The following is a 12,383-nucleotide window of genomic DNA, read 5'->3' on the forward strand; positions in this document are numbered from 1 at the left end:
AAAAAAAAAAAAAAAAAAAAAGGAAATATACATTGGAAGAAGATGGCTGCCTAGGGGCAACTTTCCCCAGAGGCTCCTGACCAGAAGCAGAGACTCTGGACAGATTTGGCATCTGAAACTGAAGGAGGAGAGAGGAGATAGGAAAGAAGATAGACAGGTACACATCATCTCGGCTGTGACAACCTGCGAATCAAGAAAGAGGATCCTAATGAACAAATTCCAGGTACAAAACCCACCACCACAAAGATGAAAGACCCCCCCTCCAAGTGGGCTCTCTGCAAGCAAGCAAGTGACAAAAGACCTTTTGTTTTACCCCACATTTGAGAGCCGATAAACACTCTGCCTTCTCCTCCAAAGAGGTTCCATCTGTTAGCCTAGACATCATTCTGCTCAGCATAAAACTGAACAAATATACTCCCCACAATTCTGAACTCTCACTCCACCCTTCCTCCTTTGCCTGGCATTCTAAAGGTCTACCCCCTGCAGAGCCCAGAGAGTATGGCCATTCCCTAGGAGGTCTGTGCACTGCATGGATAGCAGTGCACAAACAGTGACTCAAGTGGAGGCAGAGGAGTGCAGGAATAGATTGATGTTTGGGAGAGAGAAATACATGTAACAATGTGCTGTGGGCAGAGGTGTTGACCTCCATTGGGACTTTGAAGGGCAGAATGACTACCGCTGGTTGGGACATTAAAGGATGGGGGTGCTGACCCCCCTTCTGTCTTTGGGACTTTTTACAGCAAGAGTGATGACTTCTGTTGGAACTTTCAAGGGTGGAACCACTGATGCCTGGTTATGACTTTAACAGACAGGGGTGGTGACTCCCATTGGAACTTTCAAGGGCAGAGCCAGACTCCCAGTTGGGTGTTTCCTGGTTGAGGGCTCCACGGCCTGGTTTGGACTTGCAAGGACAGAGCTTCTGATGCCTGGTTGGGACTCTCAAGGGCTGGCTGCTGACACCTGGTTTGGACTTTCAAGAGCAGGTCCACTGAAGCCTGATTTGGACCCTAAAGGGCAGAGCCACTGATGCCCAGAATGGACTTTCAAGGGCAGAGCCACTGGCACCTGGTTTGGACTTTCAAGGGTGGAGCCTCTGACACCTGGTTTGGACTTTAAAGGGCAGAGCCACTAGCACTCAGGTTGGATGTTCAAGGGCTGGGTGTTTACGCCATGTTCGAACATTCAAGGGCAAATGAAATGGTGCCCAGTTTGGAATTACAAGGGTGGAAGTGCTCACGTCTTAGTTCTGACTGTGGTTTGTGATCTTTCCTGAATTGGTGGTCCACCAGAGGGAAATGAGCTTCCCCTTATGTATGGTGATTGGAAATGTCTGTGGATTCCTACTATAGAGTAATAGGAGACCTTTTGATTCCTCCTTACTGAGCAGTGACTGTACTGTTTGGGTCAATCTGTTTAGAACTCTAGACCTGGGCTTTCCACTTGGTGTCCCTCCAAGTTTGAGCTGCGAGAGTTTTGAAGTGGGAAAGGACTGAATCTACTTCACCAGCTGTTGCTGGTGGGGGATAGGGCATGACAGTTGCTGTATTTCTCCCCAGATGAGAGATGTGATTCCAGCCCAACACCTCAACTCCTTAGGATTGGGTAGAGATGGCTGAATTCAGGACAGAGCCAGCTTGCACTCTTATACTAAGCAGGTCTTCAGAGTCTTTGGCTATTATACTGAAAGTGACCTTTGTAAGGCTGTAGGGGAAAACCCATAGCCACAAGCCACAGCTTGTTGGTTAAGGGAAGATTAACTCTACTTCCTGGGGCCTCCAATCCAATCTTACCCTAACACTTTCAATAGCCAAATTGAAGAAAATACTCATGGTGTAGAACCAGTGGAAGAACCCTGGCAACATGAATAATCAGAGTAGATAAACTCCCCCAAGGAATGACAAAGGAGATAACACAGAAAATCCCATTCATAGACAAATGGCTGAAATGTCAGAAATAGAATTTAGAATATGGATGGCAAATAAGATGAATAGAATGGAGGAAAAGTTGGAATTAGAAATACAAAGAGTAGTTCAAAAGTTGTCTCACAAAATTAATAAATTCAAAGAAAAAATTATCAAGGATATGGACATAATGAGAAAAGAAATAGCAGAGCTCAAGGAAATGAGAAAGGTATTTGAGGACTTTCATAATACAGTAGAATTTCTCAGTAACAGAGTTGAGAAGGCAGAAGAAAGGATCTTTGAAGTTGAAGACAAAACATTTGAATGCTCCCAAATGCTCAAAGAGGCAGAGAAGTGGACAGCAAAAACTGATCATTCCATGAGAGAGTTTTGGGACCACTCCAAAAGAGCAAACATTTGTCTTATAGGAATTCCTGAAGGAGAAGAGGAAGGTCCTAAAGGCACAGATGCTCTACTCCAAGCCTCCAGAGGCTTGCCAGGCAGTGAACTGAGACTGGCAGGCAGGAGTGTGGTCCCCTGACTCCAACTGGTCTGGCAAGCAGAGGCTAGCTCGGTATGGACTGAGACTGGTGGGTGGGGGCGTGGCCTCTGGCCCCCACTTTGCCTGTGAGCAGACAGCATTGTGGACAGCATTGTGGTGCGTGGGAGTGTGGATCCCTGGCTCCAATTGTACTCAGGGTTTGCACTGCCTGAGACAATTTAATTGGAACCTGTGTTGGGGCTGTCCACTTAGGGACATTCTGACGTTGACCTTTGAAGTTCTATAGTGGAATAGAAATGAAGGGTGGGGGCTGGGTGCCAAAGTTGTTTGTGTCTCTACACCATTGAGATTTAAACCTCATACTGTGGCTTCTTAGGATAGGGTAGGAGTTGGCTTATATCAAAACAAAACTATCTTCTGCTATCTCAACAAGTAGGTCCTCAGAGTCTCTGGCCAAAATTCTAAAAGGGGTCTCTGTAAGGTTTAGGTTGCCACAATTTCAAAGCCTGGCAGTTTTGTAAGGGGCTATCTCTACTACCTGGAAACCCCAATTCAATCTCACCCTACCAGTTCTAATAACCAAAGAGTGGAAAGTAAACATGGTGCAGACCCAACAGAAGAACTCTGGCAACATAAATAACCAGAGTAGGTCAAATCCCCCAAGAAATGAGATAGGAGATACAATTGAAGATGCCATGCATAGACAAATGGCAGCAAAGTCAAAAGTCAAATTGAGAATATGGGTTGCAAATAAGATAAATAGAATTGAAGAAAAGATAGAAATTGAATTTCAAAGAGTATTTCTAAATGTCCCTAAAAATTAATGAATTCAAAACTCAAGTCACCAAAGATATGGACATAATAAGAAAAGCGATAGCAGAGCTCAAGGAAATGAAAAAGTTAGTTGAGGAACTCCAAAATACAGTGGAATCCCTCAGTAATAGAGTTGACCAGGAAGAAGAAAGGATCTCTGAAACTGAAGACAAAGCTTTTGAATGTTCCCAAACACTCAAAGAGGCTGACAAATGGAGAGCAAAAACTGATCATTCTCTGGGAGAGTTGTGGGATCACTCCAAAAGGTCAAATATTTGCCTTATAGGAATTCCTGAAGAAGAGGATGGCCCTAAAGGTACAGATGCTCTATTCTAAGAGATTTTGGAGGAGAATTTCTCAAGCATGGCAAGAGATATAGAAATTCACATAGTAGACAGTTTCAGAACCCCAGCAAGACTCAAACTAAATAAAGCATCTCCTAGACACATTGTAATTAATTTTTCCAAAGTTAATATGAAGGAGAAAATTCTGCAAGCAGCCAGACATAAGAAAAGCACTAACTACAAAAGGAGAAACATTAGAATGACTGCAGATCTCTCAGCCAAAACCTTTCAAGCCAGAAGAGAATGGTCATTGACCTTCAATCTCCTAAAACAAAACAACTTTCAGCCCAGGATCCTGTATCCATCTAAACTGACTTTCATTTGTGATGGAGAAATCAAATACTTCAACATTCTTTCATGTTGAGGAAATTTGCCATAACTAAACCAGCCCTCCAGAATATTCTCAGAATCATCCCCCACAATGACCAGAACAATGGTCAACCACCAAAGTAAACTCACCCAGAAATTATTGAACAAAATATAACTCCTACAATGAAGAAAGGATTAAAAATACCTACTGGACCTTTGAAAAATATGACACCTAAAACATTACCATACCTACCAATCCTCTCAATTATGTGAATGGCTTAAATTGTCCTCACAAGGTACAGGTTGGCTGACTGGATATAAAAACTCAGGCCAGACATCTGTTACATACAGGAGTCTCATCTTAAGGGATAAAAAAGAACTCAGAGTGAAGGGATGGACATATATAATATAAGCAAATTAAAATCAGAAAAAAGCAGGGGTTGCAATTCTTTTTGCAGATACAAGAGGTTTTAAACCAACAAAGATAAGGAAAGATAAGAATGGACACAAAATATTTGTCAAGGGAAACACTCAACATGAGGACATTTTGATATTTAACATTTATGTACCCTACCAGAATGCTCCTCAATTTATAAAGCAAACCCTAATAGATATGAGCAATTCGTTATCTTCCAGCACTATAATAGTTGGAGATTTTAACACCCCTTTGGCCATTCTGGATAGATCCTCCATGAAGAAACTAAAAAAAGAAATAATGGACTTAAACTTGACCCTAGAATAAATGGACTTAACAGACACTTACAGAACTTTTTCTCCTAACAAAATTGAATATACATTCTTTTCATCAGCACACAGATCATCCTCCAAAATAGATCATATCTTAGGACACAAGTCTAACCTCAGCAAATTTAAAAGAATAGAAATTTTTCCTTGTATCTTCTAGGGCCAAAATGGAATAAAAGGTGAACTCAACAGCAACAGGAATCTTCATACTCAAACTAAGGCATGGAAAGTAAACAACCTTATGCTGAATGATAGCTGGGTCAAAGATGAATTAAGAAAGAAATCACCAAATTTTTAGAACAAAATGACAATGAAGACACAAATTATCAAAACCTGTGGGATACGGCAAAGGTAGTCCTAAGAGGGAAATTTATAGCATTGCAAGCCTTCATCAAGAAAACAGAAAGAGAGGAAGTTAACAACTTAACTTCCAGTTAAGCAACTGGAAAAGGAAGAACATTACCATCCCAAACCCAGCAGAAATAAGGAAATAACCAAAATTAGAGCAGAATTAAATGAAAATTGAAAACAAAAGACTCATTCAGAAGATTAATGAACCAAAAGTTGGTTTTTAGAAAAGATTAACAAGTTGATAAACATTTGGGTAATCTAACCAGAGACAGAAAAGTAAAATATATGATATTGTCAATCAGAAACGATAGAGGAGAAATAACAGACACCTCAGAAATTCAAAAAATCCTCAGTGATTACTACAAAAATTCTATTCTCAGAAATCTGAAGTAATGGAAAAATACCTAGAAGTATGCCACCTTCTTAGACTCAGCCAGAAAGATATAGAAATTTTGAATAGACCTGTATCAACCACTGAAATAGCATCAACTATATGAAATCTCCCAACAAAGAAAAATCCAGGACCAGATGGCTTCATATCAGAATTCTACCAAACCTATATAGTGAAACTAGTACCTTTCCCAAAACATAGGGAAAAAAGGACTACTTCCCAACACATTCTACAAAGCAGATATCACCCTGATCCCCAAAACAGAAAAGGATCCAACAAAGAAAGAAAACTATAGACCAATATCATCACTGAGTATTTAAGCAAAAATACTCAATAAGATCCTAGCAAACAGAATTCAACAACACATCAAAAAAATTATACACCATGATTAAGTCGGTTTTATTCCAGGGTTACAGGGTTGGTTCAACATAAATATATAAATATAATATATCACATAAATAAAATTAAAAACAAAGATCATATGATTCTCTCAATTGACACAGAACAAGCTTTTGATGATATTCGGCATCTTTTCATGATCAGTACACTTAAGAAAATAGGCATAGATGGGACATTTCTTAAACGGATAGAGGCCATCTCAGCAAACCCATAGCCAAAATCACATTGAATGGAGTAAAACTGAAGCATTTCCAATAAGATCTGGAACTAGGCAAGGATTCCCATTGTCTCCACTGATATTCTATATAGTAAGTCAAGTCCTAGCCATTGCAATCAGGCAAGTAAAGGAGATCAAGGGTATCCAGATGGGATCAGAGGAGACCAAACTCGCACTCTTTGCAGATCACATGATCTTATACCTGGAAAACCCCAGGGACTCAACTGTAAAACTCTTAGAAATGATCAAAGAATGCAGCAGCATCTAAGAATACAAAATCAATATTTTCAAATCAGTAGCTTTTATATATACCAACAAATGTCAAGCTGAAAATATAGCCAAGGACTCCATTCCTTTTACAGTGGTGCCACAGAAGATGAAATATCTGGGAATTTACCTAACGAAGGACATGAAAGATCTTTACAATAAGAATTATGAAACTCTGAGAAAAGAAATAGCAGAACATGTTAACAAATGGAAAAACATACCATGCTCATGATTGGGAATAATCAATATTGTACAAATGTTCAAAGCAATATATAGATTTAATGTAATACCTATTAAAGCACCTTTGCCATACTCTACAGATCTGGAAAAAATAGTACTTCGTTTTATACGGAATCAGAAAAAAACTCAAATAGCCAATTCATTACTCAGAAATAAAAACAAATCAGGAGGGATCACATTAACAGAATTCAGTCTATATTATAAATCTATAGTGATCAAAACAGCATGGTATTGGCACAAAAACAGAGAGATGGATGTATGGAACAAAATAAAGAACCTAGAGATGAACCCAACCACTTATCATCATTGGATCTTTGATAAGTCTATCAAAAGCATTCAATGGGGGAAATATTCCCTACTTAACAAATGGTGCTGGGTGAACTGGCTGGCAACGTGTAGAAGACTGAAACTGGACCCTCACCTTTCATCATTAACAAAAATTGATTCTCACTGGTTAAAAATACTAGGAGAGTGCACAGGGAAAATGCTTGAAGAAATTACCCTAAGAGAATTTTTATGAGGAGGAGCCCCCTGGCAATTGAAACAACACCAAAAATACATTACTGGGATCTGCTTGCACTAAAAAGCTTCTGCACAGACAAGAGCACAGTAAGTAAAGCAAAGCAAACAGACAGCCCTCAGCAGGGGAGAAGATATTTGCAGGTTATGTTTCTGACAAACGTCTGATAACTAGAATCCACAGAGAACTCAAACTGATCAATAAGGAAAGAATAAATAACCCCATTTCCTTGTGGGCAAGAGACTTGAACAGACATTTCTCTGAAGAAGACAGGCACATGGCCCACAACCACATGAAAAAATACTCATCATCTTTAATCATCAGAGAAATGCAAATCAAACCCACTTTGAGATATCATCTAAATCCAGTAAAATTAGCTCACATCACAAAATCCCAAAACTATAGATGTTGGCGTGGATGCAGAGAAAAGGGAACCCTTCACTGCTGGTGGGAATGCAAGCTAATACAGCCTTTTTGGACAGAAGTTTGGAGAATACTCGAGGAACTAAAAGTAGACCTACCATTTGATCCTACAATTCCTCTACTAGGTATATACCCAGATGATAAAAAATCATTTTACAACTAAGATATTTGCACAAGAATATTTATTGCAGCCCAATTCATAATTGTGGAGTCATGGAATAAGCCCAAGTGCCCATTGACCCATGAATGGATTAACAAATCATAGTATATGTATACCATGGAATACCATGCAGCCATAAAAAGATGGAGACATCACATCTTTTGTGTTTACCTGGATAGAGCTGGAACATATTCTTCTCAGTAAAGTCAAGCATTGAAGAAAAAGTATCCAATGAACTCAATACTATTACGAAACCAATATATAATCACCTACACATTCATATGAATGGTGAAACAAAACTATAGTCCAGAACGAAGACGTGAAGAGGAGGGAGAGGGGAGGGGAGGGGAGAGGTCTGGACAAGGGAGGGTATTTGGTGGGACCTCATCTAATTTGCATAATGCAATGGTACATTTTAAAACTATCAAGAGTAGAGTATAAATATCTTACAACAACAGATAAGTAAGTGAGGCAATGATATGTTAACCAGTTTGATGTAAGCTTTCCACATTGTATATCAAATCAGCACATTGTACCCCATAAATGCATTAATGTACACAGTTATGATTTAATAAAAAAAAAAAAAGGAAAGACATATACATACATACATACACACACTCACACACACACACACACACCTTGCTATATATTGCCTGGGCAATAGGTGATCTTCTGGGATATGCAATGCTAAGTACGACACCTATATAGCTAAGTAAGATAGAGGCTGGAAGCCTCTATCTTGCTGAGGAGACCTGGTCCTGTCTTCCGATTTCTTTGCCCTCAGTCTCCACAGGGTTGGGAGCCTGAAGCTCTCCTAAGCCTGCTTAATAGACATGCGTCAACCTTTCCACACTGTGTCCCTTAGCCACACAGTGGCTTTCACAGGAAAGCACGTGTCACTCAAATCTCCCCAGAGGTGGCTGCCCAGCTTATTAGGCATGCCAGAACTGGCCTCGCACTAGGACCCTGAGGACTAAATCCTACATGGCGGCTTTCCCACAAGGGCTGTGCCTAGGCTGAAGCCAAACAATGAGAGCTCCACTCCACCTGGTGGCTCAATCCCAGCTCCTGGGTGCTGTTCAAGGTCACTTGCTTTCTTGCCCAGGCTCTCCCAAGTTAACTCCGCCAAATGCCAAGGCCCACAAAAATAACAAAAATGCCTTCAGGGCAGGCCCTCCCTGTCTGAAAACTGCTGCCACTGCCGAACCAGCTGGCCTCTGCCAGCAAGCAAGTACTTGCCCTTGTGCCAGTTCTCCACTGCTCCCAACCTCCTCATGGGCTTCTGGAATATCCTGCTCCCTCCCTGTGCCTCAGAATTGATGTTTCTGGGTAAAGCTACCAGCCAGGTGTGGCTGGAGTCCTTTCTCCTTGATCTCACCATGCACGGCTGCAAAGGAGCAATCTCTAGTCTGCCATCTTGCTCTGCCTCCTATTTTTTATTTTCTTATAACATTGTATCCTTAAGTAGTTTGTAATAAGTTTTATTAATAAATTTGAGAAGCAACATACAGAATTGGTAGCAATATTTGAAAAATTAAATATATTCTGAGAGCTACAAAAAATATTTAAAAATATGTAGGTGAATCATACTAGATTTTAGAAAGCATAGTAAGAAATTTAGTGCCTTACACAGTGATATTACCACATTCTTTACAATATTCATTGGTCAATTTCAATTATTAACTTTTATAATTTCAAAAGTTGACATTTTAATAATTAATCATATCACTAGTCACCTACAACAATAAAAAGACTATGATATTAGACCATTGTTTTATAGTTTTGTATAACAGATGCTGTTTTGTATCTCATTTAGAAAAACAGAAATTGATTTTGATATTTACTTTTGGAATATAAATGGGCTAATTGTGGAATTTGTGGTCAAAATGAAGCTTCTTCCCTATTGGAGAAGTTAGTATTGATGTCAAGAGACTCAGCGATTTTTTTGATCTTTATTTTCTTCACATTATTTAATATTTCTTTTTTTTTCCCATTCCACATCATATCCTTTATTTCTAGACAAAGGTATATAATCTATTCTTATTTTCAAGGTAGTTTTAAGCGTCCATATTTCTTAAGCCACATTCAGGGAAATCACATTTTTACTAATTTTGGATGTTGCCACTATTCCTCTTGTACATGAAACTCCAGCTGACTTAATACTGGCAATCCATCATCTAGTCAAACCCTTCACTTGTTCTTCAAACCAATCGATTTGGGTTCTCAACAGTTTCTGTGTTAATAAAAGGAGGTGTGGAATCAGTAGATTCAATGAAGACCGGTTTTTTCCTTGCCACACTGGCCTTCTAGATGCCATTTGGATTGGATTTAGAAGATGGGGAAGTACAGGTGTTTCTTGGCCTGAGTCTCTTAACAGTAGAGATGTAAAAGAGAAAGCGAGACCACGAGGAGACTGGCTGTTGACTGCAGGGCACTGCCACCTGCCTTGGTGGTATTGGCTGGATTTGCGGCAACCAAGGTACTCTGGGAGGAGTTATTTGGAATTGTCAACAGCTGTTTGATTTGAATAAATCTGTGTGGGTAGGAGCAGTGCCAGAAGCAGCAGCCCCAGTTCGAGCCTGGCCACCATCGCTCTGCCCATATTCCCTCCGTTGGTGTGCGGCGCGTCTCTAGGGATGCTGGCTGCGTGGAGAACCGCTGGCTCCGGGCGGGCACAGGCAAGGTCTCTTATTTCTTTTGATGTTTTCTACGGAATCATGCACATAGAATTTTGGTTCCTTTATCATTCTTAATATAATACTATCTTTAATTAGAACAAAATATCCTGTTGTTACTGAAAAATAAATTCAGTAGCAGATATTGTCTGAAATTATACATTTGACTTTAATCTTAGATCTCTATATCTTATTTACACAAGTTCCTAATTTAGATCCAGTGGTTATTTAAAATGTTATTAGATCACTGAGGTCTTTCAGTTACCAAAATTGACTCTCAATTATAACTTTCAATAGAACAATATGTACCCATCATATTAGAAAAAGATACCTTGCTTTCAGTTGTAAAAACATGGTTTCTACAGATGCTCATTTTGTTAGAACAAAAGCATTTACCACAATGTATGCACAATTATTGTTATAATTACCTGTCTTCAGAGTCAACAATTTTATAATAAAAGTAACAAAAAAATTCAAAAGGATAAGATGTTTATGATATAAATGGCTTCCCCTAAGACATGATGCTCTTACACAGATCACAAACTTAAAATCTACTGATTGATAATTCTGAACCCTTTATCTTGAATTTTGTGTTTATCATTGTTTGGTGTGAGTTGATGGAGAGGCAATAATGCACCAAAATTAGGTCCCATTAGAACCACTTATTCATGTAGCTGATTCATGCCTGCTGGACCTAACCTGAGCCAAGTCCAAATGTATCATCACTTCATTGTTCAAGGGGTTAAATGGATAATTGCTGTGTCTACTCAAATTTATGATATGAGTAACTTTATATCTTTTGCACAGTTTCAGTTAGGTCCCAGTAACATATTGGAAGATGATTTTCAGAGAGCATTTTTCTGCTATGAATGATAAGGTCTCACTCAAGAGCCCAGAGGTCTCTACTGTTACTCTCCTATTGGGGCCAAATTAAGTACCGTCCCTTTCTCAGTGGCAAAATGTGCAAAAGTAGAACAACTTGTCTGTTACTTGGGAAAATGTCTCAGTAGGCTCCAGACTCTTCTATAACATCACTAACACGGCAAGATCATGAATCTCTATGAGGTTTATCTCCCACCTTTTGGCATACAAGTACCTTGCTCAAGAATGTAGAAATATTGCCATTTTTAGCTCAGTTGATCTAATTAATGTGGTGTGGACAATAATGAATTCTCAGAATTTAGATCTAGGCAAGATTTCTATGGCATATATTGTGTCAAAGAGCATGAGTTAACTTGGCGTTGAGGCAAGAGAGTATTTGTAAACTGCAGTATTTACAAAGTGAATGTGAATTGCTTTCAATTTTCTCTGCTGATGTGCATCAAGTGAAAGCATTCTTCCAAATCAATAGCTATAAGTAAGTACTATAGCAAGTGCTATAGACTAAGTTGATTTGCTTTCAGAAGGATACTACATCCAGCACACCCACTGCAATCAGGGCTTCCATTTGGTTAAATTTAGAGTAATCACTGTCATAAGCCATGAATCACCTGGTTTTACAGAGTTCAGATGAGAAAATTGAGAGCCAAGAACACACATCTTTTAAATCGTTGATAGTGACACTAATTTCTGTGGTACCTTCTAAGAATATGATATTTTTATGATTTATATGTCTTTCAGAACATGGGATGGTTTCACTTGCTTTTTTCCACTATAATGATCCTTGGTCCACAGGTCAGAGAAACAATAGGAGGGATCTCCCATTCTTGGCATTTAAGAGTGTATATCCCAATTATATACTCAGAAGAGAAAGAGCCACAATGTGGATATGTGGCTCCATTTTACTCAACATGAGATGAGATTGGACCAAAAATCCATCTCTTATCTGATTCTTAGAGCCTCCATACTAACCAGAGGAAAATGATGACATTTTGGGTCATCTGTGATCAATGTCACCTCAAAACCTATACACCACAGTTCTAAAATCTGAATATTTCCCCTTCATCCTGGGGAAAGGCTGAAAAAGGAAACATCTAATAAATATTAAATGTTTATAATTTAGGTAACCAAGCATGATTTTAAATCAATAGATCTGTGAATGACTAGATCTGGAAATTGTATTTGTGGCATCTGACATTAACCTTTTAATCACCAGCTTTCTATTTTTTAATTATAATAAAATTGAGA

Source organism: Otolemur garnettii, unplaced genomic scaffold, assembly GCF_000181295.1.
Source record: "Otolemur garnettii isolate 467f Iridium unplaced genomic scaffold, OtoGar3 scaffold00109, whole genome shotgun sequence".
Lineage (NCBI taxonomy): Eukaryota > Metazoa > Chordata > Mammalia > Primates > Galagidae > Otolemur > Otolemur garnettii.